The sequence below is a fragment of the Trichosurus vulpecula genome, chromosome 5, assembly GCF_011100635.1.
Source record: "Trichosurus vulpecula isolate mTriVul1 chromosome 5, mTriVul1.pri, whole genome shotgun sequence".
In the NCBI taxonomy this organism is placed as follows: Eukaryota; Metazoa; Chordata; class Mammalia; order Diprotodontia; family Phalangeridae; genus Trichosurus; species Trichosurus vulpecula.
This window is the reverse complement of record NC_050577.1, coordinates 89133198-89148987: the sequence shown is the minus strand read 5'-3', so window position 1 is coordinate 89148987 and position 15790 is coordinate 89133198. Positions and strand designations below refer to the sequence as shown.

At 42.1% G+C, this 15790-nt stretch overlaps 1 long non-coding RNA gene across 1 annotated transcript in view; it reads right to left on the bottom strand.

Moving 5' to 3' along the window:
• Positions 1–7534, bottom strand: part of LOC118850139 — a 30421-nt gene extending 22887 nt beyond the window's left edge. Inside the window, exon 1 of the long non-coding RNA XR_005010455.1 lies at positions 7464–7534. This is a non-coding gene — a long non-coding RNA (uncharacterized LOC118850139). The remainder of the gene's footprint in view (positions 1–7463) is intronic.
• Positions 7535–15790: the final 8256 nt, after the last annotated feature.

Genomic DNA, 15790 nt, shown 5'->3' with positions numbered 1-15790 from the left:
CACGCCTGTCCTGTGTAAAATGACTCAGTTACTGCAGTAAGAGATTTAGAATTATGAGTAAGAATTGTTCACTTTTCTTGGCCCAGGTTTAAAGAATAAAACCTCCTTCCAAGGGCCTTCTATTGCCACTCCCCTTACACTGATAATTAGGATCCTTTCCATCAGTCCCCTTTCTTCTGCACCCAGGCCTACATTGATAAAAGGATCACAGACTTGGGGCTGGAAGGGACCTCGGGAGTCATCTGGTCCAAACTCTTCATTTTTACAGATGAGGAAACAAATCCACAGAGATGAAGTGACTTGGATAAGGTCGCTCAGAACCAAAATAGCAGAACCTTCTCTCTCGTCAGCTCCCTAGGTCTCTGTGGAAGGGTGGGAAGCGGGTCATTTTCTCTCTGGTCCCTGACCTGCTTCTTTTGGCCTCATCCCTAACCAGTGACCACAACCCTGTTGTCTGAACAGAGAACATCCCTAATTAGTTTTCTCCTGGCTAGGGCAATCAGCCCAATTCTGTTTCTTTGAGCCTCCCCTCTCCTCTTCATCGGCACATCATAGGACCCCTTTCTATCTAGCTATTTTTCTTAGAACTTTTCTATATCCCAGTTCTTACGCTTAGGGTCAGCTCAGTTGCCCTCAGCTCTTCCAGTGAGCTGGGGGCAGCTAGGTGCCTCAGTGAATAGAATGCCAGGCCTTCCTGAGTTCAAATCTGGCCTCAGACACTGACTATGTGACCCTAGGCAAGTCACTTAACCCTGTTGGCCTGTTTCCTCATCTGCAAAATGAGCTGGAGAAGGAAATCCCAAAGGGGCTCAGGAAGAGTTAGATAAAACTGAAATGAATGAACAACAAGCCCCCCAACAAACCCACTGTTTCACCAAAACAAACTATTTCTTGGGGTGAGGGGAGTTAAATCACATCAGCTTACCGGCCACTTGGAATGAGGTATGATCTCACCACATGAAAGGATGAGGAAGTAATTTTTTAAAGGGGGAGGGGAGGGATAGAAATACCTACAGAGTAAATGGAAGGTAATCTCACAGGGAAAGTATTAGCAGTGGAAGAGACCTGGCCTGGGAAGACCTCCTATAGAAGGTGGGCAGGTATGCCAGGAGGTAACGGTGAGGAGGGAGAGCTTTTCAGGCGCTCAGAACAACTATGAAACCTTATGGAGTCAGGAGGTGGCATGTCAGCTGTGAGAAACAACAAGGAAGCTCATTGTGATTACATCACGGAGTACTTGGGGAATAAAGAATTAAAATATTAGGAAGGTAGGAAGAGCTTCAAATGTCAAGCAGAGAATTTTATGTTGGATCCTGGAGGTAATGGGGAGCTGCTCCTGGAATTTGGGGGCCGGGGGGCAGTGAGGAGGGGTGAGAAGGGGAAGTAAGACAAGAGGGTGGCATGATCAGACTGGCCTTTTAGGAACAGCACTTTGTCAGCTGTGCCGGAGACAGCATAAGGTCTGGAGTGGAGTCTGAAAAGACCTGAGGTAGGGGGAGGGGCTGTGTGTGAAGGGAGAAAGGAAAGGACTTGGCCACAAAATGGGTGTACTATTTCTTCTTTCTTCCTTGTTTCCACCTCCTTCCCTCTTTCCTAAAGAATCTTTTTAAAAGATGGCCTTGCAAGTTTGTTTCATAGATCCCCTTAAAATATTTTGTTTTTAAAAAAAAAGTCACTGGTTCCCAGGAATTTGGTTTGCACTTTACCCTCTTTCAAATTTAATTGACCCGACCCCATCTCCCACTGCCCGACCCCTTTTATCTCTCCTTTTGCTTCTGTGGAAGAAAACACAAGTTTCTGTCTGGAGCTGCCTCAAAGCCACATTTCAGAATCACCCAGACAGTGGCCTCACCGTCCTCATTACTGTGGACACAGCACTGGTTCATACAGAAATCCACTCCTATATCACACTCTTTCTAGAGCAGGTTTTGCCTAAGTATTAGGTATAATAGATGCCATCTCTTCTAGGGAGTATGTGTAGGCCTCGGCCCTTTCTGATAACACATGTGCTGTCCCTGGAGCATGGCCCGTTCTGTTCACTTTTCAGTCATATCTGACTCCTTTGACCCCATTTGTTATTTTCTTGGCAAAGATAGTGGGGTGGTTTGACATTTCTTCCTCCAGCTCATTTTACAGATGAGGAAACTGAGGCCAACAGGGTGAAGTGACTTGTCTAGAGTCACACTGCTAGACACTTAAGTGTCTAAGGCCAGATTTGAACTCAGGAAGATGAGTCTTCCTGACTCCAGGCCCAGCGTTCTATCCACTGTCACCTAGCTGCCTGGGAAAAAAGATAGACACAATCAGAAGCTTCTGGTTGATCCCCATATGCCACTTTCCCCTTGCCCCTGTGATGGGACAACTGTGTCAAAGGGTATTTGCCACTGGGCAGCCAGAGCTGATCACTCAGACTTTAAGGGGAGAAATGATTTCTGCTCTTGTTCTCTTCTAAATGTGTGGCTTGGGACTCCCACGACAGGGGAAGAAGGACTCCTCTATAGCCCTGGCAGCTTACACATGGCAGCAAAAGTACCCAGGCATCTAGGTGAGCTTCTGTTTTATGCTTTTTCTCCCTGAACACAGGTGACTAAACAGCAATCCTGAGATGCACAATCCCAACCTTGATGCTTATTGTTGTGGGCTTGAGAGATCTGGAGTCACTGAGCAGGTCAGGTGATTCAAAGCAGGATATGCTTCCTTAAAGGTACTACAGTAATTTCCAAGAGATGTCAATCCACAGGAAGATGATTCAAAGCCGTGGCCCTTGACGGAGCTGCTTGGACAGTGCAGACAGAGCCAAAGTAGGTAAAATGACTGTTTGGCAGAACCATAAAATCTTCACATTTTGATGTATAAAATATCATTCTTCCTGGGAGTGTCTAATGGGAGTTACAGGTTACTGTTTCATGCTTTAAGTCATTGTCAATATGTGTCTTTGAGTATTTTGGGTTTAAAACATTTTCTCTTTTGTGTTTGAGGAAATAAAGTCGCCCTATTTATCTACCTTGTACAATGACTGCCTTTCTAGAAGAGACTCTGATAATCTTTTTGGGGAAGACCACAGACAAAAGCCATGCCTGAGCTTGCTTAGTGATTATCTTTATCTTCCACCCCTACTCTGGGATGGAGCCAGAGACAAATGAGAAAGAGCCTGTCTCCTTTCTGCAGAGACAGGCTCCCAAGGACTAACCTGGTCCATGTGAACTCAGAGGTAGGCCCAGAGATTGGGAAAGGAAAACCTAACTAGGCAGTATGTCCTTGTTATATGGGGATGAGCACAGCTGAACATAGGACAGAAGAAGAGCTTACGGAAACTGAAAAATACAATACACACAGGCCATAACAGACAGAGGAATTCCTATGTGTATCTCTGAGAAACCGAAAATATTTGGTTTCTTCAAGGTTCATTGTCTCATTTCACTTAGGCTTCCCTCATGTCTTTTAGGCCCTGCTATGCCTATTTTTGTAGCTGGCTAAATGCCATCTGGAGCAGGCCCAGATGAAGTGGATGAAGTTTGTTTTGGGCCCCCTCTCTTTTCCTGTTTCTGCTGTTCTCACTTAGTCAGCTCTCACATCCCTTTCCTCCCCCAGTGGCCTTTTGCAGTCCACTGGTTTACCCAGAGTCCTCCTGCCCAATCTTACCAACCCTGGGGACCTTGCCTTTGACCCAAGGACAAAAGCTCTAGGCCAGATTCTTTACTGTAGGGTCTAAATCCTCCGGCCACCTAAGGGGAGGGGCTTCAGCCGAAGCATTTAAAGTTTAAACTACGGAGTGGCTGGAACACCATGAGCAAGCATAATGTGACTGGGCCACAGTGCAGGTTCCCGTTGTCTTTGTTCCCAGTTGTCTGTGTCTCAAGTTCCTCATTCCTATTGACAGACCGAGAATTAGTCACCTATAGAGTTCCCTGTTCACTGTCTCGGACTCTGTGTTCCCAGAGTGTTTTCACTGGCTAGATCTTGATTGTGACACCTTCTGCTGTTTACTCTTAGAGTAAAACCTGAGCTATTCATGTTGACTCTCAAATACAGGTTCTTACATTTCCCATCAGAAACTTCAATCCTTTCCCAAGTGGTGCATCTCAAGCAGGAGGGCGTTGGTAAACGCTTAACAACCAACCGGGGCAGGGGGCAGGATTTACTGAGACATGTTTTATAGTTTAATCTGCATTATTAACATAGTTTCCATCACTTGTAAAAGTCTAAACAATCAATACACAAACCAAGCCCTGATTTTGTAGCATTTGCTGATTTCTAAGGTGTAAATGTGCACATTGAAAATTTAACAGTTGATTCTTGTGAGTTATTTGAGATGGCACCAGCTCCCCTCTGACTCAAGGCTGCATAGGTGCTTAGAAGAAATGAGAAAATGCACCTCTCATGATTCTTTGTGGAGGTGAAGGACAAGGAGTGTAGAACAGTGTCTACCTTGTTTGATGCCCTAGTTTTGAACTGATTTTTTTTGTTTTTTATTTTTCAGGAACTGAGGAGGGATACATTTGGGTATAAAAATTATGTAAAAGCAAAGAAGTCAATTAAAAATTTAAGGAATACTGTTTGTGTTATTAAAATCTACATCTCTGAGTCCCTATCAATGCACATTAAAGCCAAATTAATTCAAAGCAAAAAATACTTAATGAAATAGAGTATCATGGTAAACAATCAGGAATGGTCTCAGCACCCATACACCAAGGACCACTGCCATCATCTTCCCCCTTAAATCTTTCCCTCCTCCAAAATTTCCTGCCCACTCCTGTCCACATGCCACTCAGCTGTCAAAGCAGTCTTCTGAAGCATAGGTTTGATCATAATCACCTTCCTACCCAGTGAACTCCAGTGGCTCTGTATTACCTTCAGGGCCAAATCAAAAATCTTCTGTTTGGTATTCAAACTTGCCTCCTCCCCCTATCTTTCAAGTCTTCTTATGCCTAACACTTCTCCCCACCTTTGCAACCTTCCCCCACAAGACACTGTCTCCTAACTCTAGGCAATTTTGCTGGCTGTGCCTCATGCCTGAAATGTTCTTCCTTCTCATCTCTGCCTCCTGGCTTCCTTCAAAAAACCCTGCTAAAATTCCACCCTCAGCAGGAAGCTTTTCTCAAAGCCCCCTTAATTCTAGTGCCTTCCCTCTGTTAATTATTTCCAATTTAGTCTGTATATAGCTTGTTTGTAAATACCTGCCTGTATGTTGCCTCTCCTATGAGCTCCTTGGGAGCAGGGTCTATTTTTTTTTGCCTTTCTTTGTATCTCCAGAGCTTAGCATAGTGCCTGGCACATAGCAGGAACATAAAAATATTTAGTAAATCATTTAGGTCAAAGACAAGAATGGCTTCATACATACAAAAATATTCACAGCAATGGTTTTTGTGGTAGCAAAAATGTGGAAATTAAAATGGATGTCTATTGATTGGAGAATGGATCAACAAATAGTGATATACACACATGTATATAATGAAATACTCTTGTGCCTTATGAATATAAGGAATTTAGAAACCATAGGAAGGCTTGTAAAAATTAGAGCAGAGTGAAATAAACATAAGCAGGAGAACAATACACTCGATTATATATATATATACATACATATATATAATGTATCTATATATAATATATAATATATACATACAAACATATTTAAAAGCCTACACTTAACAGCAAATGAACTTTGAATTAATTGCAAGGTATAATCTCAGTCCTGAAAAACAGATGTTACAACATCTTTTTTTCTTGGTAGAGAAGAAAAAAAGAAGGATGAGAAGCCTGCTCTAAACTGTTTGATGAGGTTACAGTTTCGGATGTTTTTGCTTAACTGTTTTTCTTCCTCACAAAGTAAGGTTCACCAATGGAGGAGAGGAGGTTTAAAAAGGCATCAGTAAATTTTTTTTTTAATGTTAAAGTTTCTTTAATTAGACCATAATTTCCTTGAGGGCAGAGATCACATCTTCTGTTACCTTCTCTCCTCCCTGCCCCAACAGTGCCTAGCATAGTGTTACTAAACACATAGGACCATATATCTAAATAAGAGTAAAAGAAATATGTGATGAATTGAATTGACTAGATCTTATCATTATTATTCTGCACTTCTACAAAGTGCTTTTAATCTGGTTTTCCAATTTGTAGGAGCTAGGTGCCCGAGCCTCTGGGCCTGTGTATAGTGAGAATACTATTAGCCTGTTAGGAACATAAGGGATCCCCTGGCCTATAAGAACCTCCCAAGCCAATCAATCAGGTCAGAGCCTGTTTGAACAGATGGGCCTATCTCTGTGGCCTGAAGGGCAACAGATTCTAACTCGATGAATGAAGGAGAGGGAATTGGAGAGAAGAGAGTTTAGTCCTTCAGAATGCCCTACAGGGCTGGAGAGTCTGTTTCATCTTATTCTTGGATAGACTGTGTTATTCCTGAAATAGAAGAGCAAAAGAAGCTATCTCCTGTTGGTTTTCATTTACTTCATAAAACTTTCATCAGCTTCTTTTAATTGAAGCCAAAATGTATTCCAAAAGAAAGTTGTTATTGTTATTATTATGGATAGAGATAGGGACCAATGATTTTGTTGCTATAGGGAACTCCCAAATGTGGAAACTCTCTCCACCTATGTGGATTGACACCTCCTCTGCAATTTATAATCTTTGACAATTGCCTAGAGTACTGAGACGTTAAGAGATTTGCCCAAGCTCACACACAACCAGTATGTAAGAGGCAAGATTTGAGTTCAGTTCTTCTTGGCTTTGAGGCTGCCTCTCTTTCCACAATATTATTTTTTATGGTTGCCACATAGTAAAATGACCAATGTAAGTTGTCTGCTCTTAATAACAATGAGAAGGAATGTGGTCTAGTAGACAGTGCTGGACATGGAATTAGGAGGAGCAGGGTTCAAACTCACTAGTGGAGTGAGCATGGTCAGGGCATCAAACCTTTTGAGCCTCAAGCCTCTCTCTAAAGTTGTTAAGTATGGATGGTTTTTATATAACTTAGTGAAGGGATTTGCCACAGGCAGTCATAGATGAAATCGCACATCCTTAATGTTGACCTATGACTTAATGATGATGATCATAACTTAGGTGTAGTGTTTTATATTCATTCAAAGCACTTTCAAAAATATAATTTCATTTGATCATGGAAACTATTCTGGCAAATATGTCAGCCAGAATATTAGTTCCAGAGGACAAATGATAAAACATGCACCCTCATTTTAGCAGAGAGCTGGGGGATTATGCATATAATGAAAACTGCTTATACTGTCAGACAAGGTCCTCTGGTGGTGGGTCCTGTTTAATTGTTTTCTCTGTGACAAGGATAGATTCTTACAGGGGAGAAAGGGAAGAAAAGTATATGCAGAAATGACTATAGTGTAAAAATCAAGCAACACCATTTTTTAAAAGGGCAGATTTTATTATCCCCATTTGACAGATGTGAAAACAAAGGTATACAGGATTGAAGAGATTTTCCTAATTCACAGCTTACTTACCCAGGCCTCCTGTTCCCAGATCAGCACACATTTTGTTAACTGCAATCAGTCATAGCCTATGCAGCCACATCCTAAAAGAAACCAGGATTGAAATTAGGAATAAGGTGTTATCAGTAATTATTATTAGAGTGTTCCCAATAAATAGCACTGGATGAACTTAAACATCATTCAATTATGGGATTTAAAAGTTTCAAGAAACCTAAGACATCATCTAGTCCAACCTCTCGCCTAATGCAGGAATCTCTCCTGTCAAATGGCCATCCAATCTCTGTTTAAATACCCCTACTGGCAGTAAGCTCATTACCTATGAGATGGTAAGCACTCAATTATTGGACATCTCCAGTCATTAGAAAGTTCATTATTATGTTGAGCTTATGTCATCTGCCTTCCTGTAACTTCCACCCATTGCTCTTGTCCCCCTCCTACTCAATAAACCCCAGTTTATTGAGCCTAGTAGCTCCCTGTTGTCTCCAGCAAAAAAATACAAAATGTTCTGCTTGGCATTCAAAGTCTTTTATAACCTAGCCCCCTCCAACCTTTCTGGTCTTCTTACACCTTACTCCCAGGCACACACTCTTAGATACAATGACAATGGCCTCCAGACTGTTCCACAAAAAAGATACTGGACCTCTCAGCATTTCCTCTGGCTGTGGCTCAGAGTACTGACCTCCCTGGCTTCCTCTACATTCCAACTACAATTCTTCTTGTTGCTCGTCCTTCATTTTCAAAGAGGACTGGTGATGTGATGTCTTAGCTTGAGCATGAATTGGACTTAAGTGAGGTAGAGCTGCCCAAAGCTGTAAGCCCACTCTCTCTTCCAGAGTCATCAATGTCCAGTGGCAAGAAAAAAGTCAAGACTTTCTCTTCCTTGTGATAGTCACGTATAACTATATCAATCTATCTCGTCTCCTTGAAATCTTTTCTTTTCCGAGAGAAACATGCCTGTTGCTGGGCCTTCTCAAGATGTGGCGTTCCAGGCAGGGATTCCTCAATCACTGAGTTTAGCGTCTGGATGGAATTACCACCAGGCAGCAGTCCGTGGAGGTTATAATTCGGATTTACGGAAGTACCTCTAATTCAAATATACAATGGAACTTTCTCTGGTTCTGATAGAGTTACCCTTGGACGCCAGTGACTTTTTTTTTTAACTATCCCTCTCTCTAATCTTGCTTGTTACCACCAGAGATGTGTTCCTATTATCCCTAGTGGACACTAGGAGGGCATTTTCCCATGGAAACAATGTTACGCTGTAGTACTGAGTACTGTTGTTCAGTCATACGGAGTCTATCTAATCTGCTATTCCTCACCCAGCTGTACTACTCTGGCACTTGTCTGATTTTTCGTCCATGCCCCATGAAGGTTATTATTGGGAAAATCCCAACAGCCTTGGTATTCCTCTTATCCTCCCGCTCTGTCCCTCTGATTGGAGGGTGGTTCCATGAGCTCCCAAAGCTCCATTTAAGGAGGGAACTTGGCTCAGAACATTTCCTTGTCTCTCACCTGGCTGCAGTACTCTTGGGACTTCTCCCCAATGAGATCTGTAAGGTCCTTGAAGGCAGAGACTTCCTTTCTTTTTCATATTTGTATCCACAGATGCTTAATAAATGTATATTTTGAGTTAAATAAGCATTGGAAAGATGTCTTGACGTCTCTGTCATCATATCTATTTCTACAGTGATGATAAGTTAATATTTACATAGTGTTAAAAGCACACAGTTGATAAGTATGTTCGGGTATAGCAGAGGGTGAAGAGCATTACAAACTAGGCATGAACAAGTTCTTTAAAAAAAGGGCCACCTCAACATGTTTCAGCCAATAACATTTTTTTTCATAAAGATCTTTTGCATTTTCAGGGAGCATTGGATTAGAGATGGGACACTCTGATCCTTCCAGTGAAAACCATTTACAAATCTAAATGCTTCAGAGGCCCTACAGTGAAAAACCACAGACTCATAGACCTCAGGCTGTAAGGGACTTTAGGGATCATTCTTAAGGCCAATCCCCTCATTTTACAGAGGAGAAGTGTATTGGCAACCAAAAATGGGCTCCTTAGCACTTAGTCAACAAGTGCCCTTGACTAGTTTGGCTTTTTCCCCTGAACTGAATGCTGTTTGTAATGTTGGACTGGAAGTGAGCTTGTCGGCCCCTTCACCTTGCTTCCTTTGCTTAAGCTGATGGAAAGAACCTGTGCTTTCCCGGTCAACCCCTTCACCTTGTTTAAGCAGATTGAAAGAACCTGTGCTTTCCCCGGCGTACCTTACACCCCCGCAGAAGCTGGATGGTTAAAAGCAGCTCCCGTTGGAGCCAGAGGCTGCTACAGCTACAGCTACAGCCACAGCCACAGCCACAGCCACAGCCACAGCCACAGCCACAGCCACAGCCACAGCCACAGCCACAGCCACAGCCGCAGCCACAGCCACAGCCACAGCTGAAGCAGGAGCTGCCAGTGGCAGAGCTGACCTACGGGAGGAAGCTGAACAAAGACTTCAGGCCAGTGGGTAATCTTTTTACCATAGAGGGGGAAGCATGATTTTGCTTTACGCAATCATGCTTCTCTGTAGCCTCCTGGTTACTCTTGTAAGGCGTACTTATTGGGCCTGGAAGCTTTTCATTAATATGTCAAAATGGGGATGCTGGTTCATGGGTTGGTTACTGTGGGGCCTAAATATATGTTTTGATTCTTCTGCCTTCTACTTTGAGAGTTTCTTATATCCGGCGGTTCCGAACCTTTCAGACATGTTTATGATCCTCTTTGAGATTATAAACTCTGCCCTCCTAATACAAGAAGTCAAGCAGACACACAAATATTTGACTTTCCCCAAATCACACAGCTGGTGTCAGAAGCATGAACTGACTCCAGGTCTTTCCTGACTCCAACTCAGTGACCTGTCCACGAGGTATGGTCATCAGTTACAAGTCTACACACAGAGGCTTGTTTACCAGAAGGTTGGACTCCACATGAAGAGAGGAAGGAAACGAGCATTTATTAAGCATCCCCTTCACAAATATGATCTCGTGTGATCTTCACAACAACCCTGGGAGGCAGGTGCTATTATCTTCATTCTACAATTAAGAAAATCAAGGCAGCCAGTGGTTAAGTGACTTACCCAGGGTCATATAGCTAACAAGGATCTGAGTCAGGATTTCAGCTCAGTGACTCCTAACTCTAGACCCAGCCTTCTATCCACTGAACCACCTAGCTGATGAACTATACAGGATAGCAACCCATAAGGAAGGCAGCCTGGGGTGGTGGGAAGTGAGCTAGATGCGGAGTGAGGAGACTTTCCAGCCATGACATATTACCTGGACGACCATGAGCAAATTGCTTTGCCTTTTTGAACCTCAGCTTCCTCATCCATAAAATGGACATAATAATATGTATACTTGTCAACCTCACAAGGTTGCTTTAAGGAAAATGTTTCACAAACCTTAAAGCTCTATATAAATGTGAGTTATTATTCTGAGAGATTATAGAGAGCTAAGGGGATGATATGAATCATTCAGCATTTATTTTTGCAGAAATGAGCAGGTAAGAAAATCATATGTGGTCATCAAGTAAACAGCTGTTTTTACACACAAGGTATAATTATGTTTTTTAGTCCTTGAGGCCCCAAAAGTTCAATTATTACTGAATTGTTAAAATGGCGTCTTGTGGGTAGGTGGATGGGGGTGTAATAGACTGGGGGACCTATAGTAATTTGCTACTCATGGCCTTTATCGTTTAAAAAAGAAAAGTTATCTCTTCTACAAAACAACACCCTATGACCTAATTATAAATCCTCACCCTTGATCAACCTGTACTTAAAGGAGCCTAGAGTTCAAAGTCCTCTCTAATGATGTGGCAAATTATACAGGTGAAAAGGCCAATTACAAATCATGGCATTTTAAGGTGGGTATGTACCTTAGAAATCATGTGGTCCAACTTCCTCATTTTACAGAGACTGAGGCCCAGAATTGTGAAATGACTTGCCCAGGCTCCACGAGCCAGCTAGTGACAGCCCTGGGACAAGAAGCCAGGTCTTTGCATTCCCAGTCCCATGCTTTTTTCTCTATACCACTTTGTTCCCTCCATTTACTTCTCCCACTATAACAAGCTTGGGAGGCTACTGGCAAACAGAGAGACCTGGCAGGCCCAAGATGCTGCACAGGAGGATGAAGGATGAAAGAGACAGAGAGAATCAAAGATCAGACATACAGTTTTTCACTCTCTCTCCGTCCGTTTTCTCCCCCCACCCCCATCTATACCCTCGCAGATGTATGAACTTACTGAATCTTAACCTGGCCTTTGGTGTCTATAGACTATTATAAGAGAAAGGTGGAGCTGCATTATATCAGAGTTTAGTTACAGACCTGAAGCCTATCAGCTCATTAGCCTGAGACTTTGAACTCCATGATTCAAAGCCTTCTCAGAAGATTCTAAATCAGAGCTTATAAATTACATATTAGTGTCTTCCTAATCATTAAAATGAATTATCTCAACAGCACATTTGTCTCTTTTCTCTTTCTTTAAGTCAAACCCTTTAGTATCATCTGAGGTTGAAAAAGTCTTTAACATGAAGAGTTTTCAAATAATAGGTGTATCTTCCACTATAGATCTGTTCCTGAAAAAGTTACCAGTAAATCATATCATAGCTTATCAATTAAATGAACCCTAGAGTGAGGACTCCCCTAATGCAGAGAATTATCCACTGATGTACAACTTTTAACAGAATCAGAGAGATCTCCTAGTACAACACCTTCATTTTTCAGATGAGAAAAACATCATTTCCATTCAGCTCTCAAAGGGAGGCTGTGACTCATGCGGCATAATGGATAGAGCTTGGAACTTGGAGCCAGAAGATCTAGGCCTTACTCAATGACTGGCTGTTTGACTGCAGGTCATTGAGTTTGGTTTCCTCATCTATAAAAACAGCATAATCATAACGCCACCTATAATGCTTTGGTTTACAAATGTGAGTAGCTATTTCCCAAAGTCACGCAGGTAGTTAGTGGGTTTTGTGTTAGTTTAGATGTTTGTACAGTGCCTAACATGAGGCTTTTTTCATAGTAGGGGCTCAGCAAACATTCTCTAAACAAATGAATTTCATGCTTCCATAAAACAAGTCACAGTTGCAATTCTCTGAATTCGTTTTTCCTAGTGCCAAACTGTTTTTGAAGGACTGTGCCGAACAGTATCTGATAAGCAGGCTGGGCAAATGCTGGCACTGGAAACTTTCCGGGGATGGCAGGCTTCTAGTGACCTCAATAATTATAAAATGAGCAGATTATCCAGCTGGCTGCTGATCGGTTAATCACTAACCCACAAGCATTTACTAAGCACTCTGTACGTGCCAGCCAAGCCAAAAGAATGGTGCAGATAGAAAGACGATGGGCCCTTGCCCTCAAGAAGCTAACATTCCGATGGGAAAGACAACATGTATTAAAGAGGTGTGCGGGAGATACATTCAGAATAGATGACACAATATACTCTCATAGGAAAAGATCCTCGTGTGTATGGGGACTAGGAAAGGCCTCTTATAGCAAAAAAGACTTCGAGCTGAGTTTTGAAGGATGCTAGGAATGCTAAGAAGTAGAGATGAGGGACAGTATTTCAGGATAGTGGAAAGCCAGTACAAAAGCAGAGATGGCGCCTGGAATGTCATTTGTGATTAACAAGTGACCTGGGACAGCTAGCTGTAGAGTCCAAGGAGGAGGAGGAAATGGAGGACTGGAAAAGAAGTAAAGAATCAGCTAGTGGATGAAATATAATGTCCTCTGGCACATACGGCTCTTCGTAGGCTGGCTCCTTCCTGCTTTTCTCTTTTTCTTAGACTTCACTCCACTCTCTGATCCAGCCACACTGGCCAACTCTCTGTTCCTCCAACACCACACTCCATTTCTCAATTAAAAGCCTTTGCTTTAGAGGTCCCTCATGCCTGGAATTTGCTGTTTCCTCACCTTTGCCTCTTAGCTTCCATGTTTTCCTTCAAAGCTCTGTTCAAAATCCATCTTCTCCAGGAGGTCTTTCCCAGTCATCCAACTGCTAGTGCTTCCCTCTCTGAAATTACCTTCTATTGACTGTGAGTATATAGTACATACCTAGTTACTTACCTGTGGTTTCTCCTTTAGGACTTTAATGCCTTAAGGACAGGGACTGTTTTTCCTTTTCTTTGTAACCTCCAATGCTCCACTATCTAGCACATAATAGGTACTTGACAACTGACTGACTAAAGAGCTTTCAATGCCAAATGAAAGAGTTTATGTTTAACTCTAGAGATAATAGGGGCAGCTAGGGGGCTCAGTGGATAGAGCACTGGGCTTGGAATCAGGAAGACTCATCTTCAAATCCGGCCACAGACACTACTGTGTGGCCCTGTTTGCCACAGTTTCCTCACCTGTAAAATAAGCTAGAGAAGGAAATGACAAACTACTTCAGTATCTTTGCCAAGAAAACGCCAAAATGTTTCATGAAGAGTCAGACACAACTTAAAAATGACTGAAACAATAACAGGAAGCCACTGGAGTTTTTTAAATGGGGAGGGTGACATGGTCAGACCTGTACTTAAGGGAAATCCCTGTGGCAGCTGGGTTGAGGATAGATAGGACAGGGGAAGAGACTTGAAGCAGGGAGACAAGTAATCTAGGTGAGAGGCATCTAGGGCTTGAAACAGGGCAGTAGCTGTGTGAGTAGAGTAATATATCTATATCTATCTATCTATCTATCTATATAAGAGATATCTCAGAGATAGAAATGACAAGATTTGGCAATGGATCGGGATCAATGAGAGCTTGGAGTTGAGAATGACACTGGGGTTTCAAACTTGAATGGCTGGAAGGATGATGGTACCCTCAATGGTTTAAGTTTGGGAGAAGGATGGATCAAATAGTTCATTGCTCTCTGAAGTGGTCTATCCCTTCCTTGGAGTAAGTTAGGCTTTTTTGAAGTTGGACCTTTCAGGATCCCCATTAAAGTAACTCCCATTCCTAACCATTATGACTCATCATTACATTAGGAGGAGCAGGCTTCTGAGGATCAGGACGCTATGATAGCAGGGTGGCAAGAAACAAGGAGATATTAGGGATTAAGGAGTCAAGAAGGAGACTGGGAAAGATCCAAAGCATACAGCACTAGTGGGAATGGCAGGCTGGTACAATGGGAGACCTTGGGCACCATTAGAAAACTAGGGGAATTTACTGATAACTTAGGAGGAAAAGGGGAAGTGAAGGTGTCAGTAGCTCTTCAATTTTGCTAGAACTGACTCAATGTACTATGATATTATGAACTATAAAACCTTGATAATTCAAACTGATTTTGGGGGGAGGGGGAGGGGAAAGAATCAAAATAAGTTGAAAGTTCAAATTATGAAAACTATTTCTTTGTGTGTGTGTGTGTATGTGATTTCCCCTTTTATTTTTTTAATTTAGCATTTTACTTTCCCTAGTTACATGTAAAAACAATTTTTAACATTCATTTTTAAAAGATTTCCAAATTCTTTCCCTTCCTCCTTCCCCATCCCCCTTATTGAGAAGGCAAGCAATTCGATATAGGTTACACATGTGTAGTTATTGCAAAACATACCTATAATAGTCATGTTGTGAAAGAAAACATAGACTAATAAAAAAAACCTCAAGAAAAATAAAGTAAAAAAAAAAGTATGCCTCAGTCAGTATTCAGACACCATCAGTTCTTTCTCTGGGAATGGATAGCATTTTTCATCATAAGTCCTTCAGAGTTGTCTTGGATCATTGTATTTCTGAGGACAGCTAAGTCAATGAAAGCTATTTCTTAAGGAAATATAATCTTGTTTCTTTCAAATAGCTCAGGCTGCCACAACAGCATGGTGTCTAGAATTAGGGAGGGGATATAGCTCCTTCTAGTACTAAGTCACAGTCAGAAACCATCTGGAGAATTGTACTCACTTGTGGGTGTTGCATTTTAGGAAACATTAACAAGCTGGAGAAAACTCAGAGGACTTTGACCAGAGTAGTGAGAGTAATGAAATTCATGCAATATAAGGACTGGTGGCAGGAACTAGAGATAGTTAGCCTAGAGAAGTTATCTTATCAGAGCCAAGATCCTAAGCTTAAGTCTCTAAAAGTCTTTCACTAGGGAGAGGAATGAGAATTAAAGCAGAACTAGTAGCAATGGATAGAAGTTGTAGAGAGACAGACTTCGGCTCAAGGGAAGAATATAAACTTCCCACAAATTAGGGCTGTCCGAGAGAAGAATGAGCTGTCTCTTCGAATAATGGATTCTCTGGTTCTGGATGAAAACTATCCGTGATACTGTAGCAGAGAATTCTCAACTTTTTTTGTATCATGGAATGCTTTGTTCTTCTGGCAAAGAG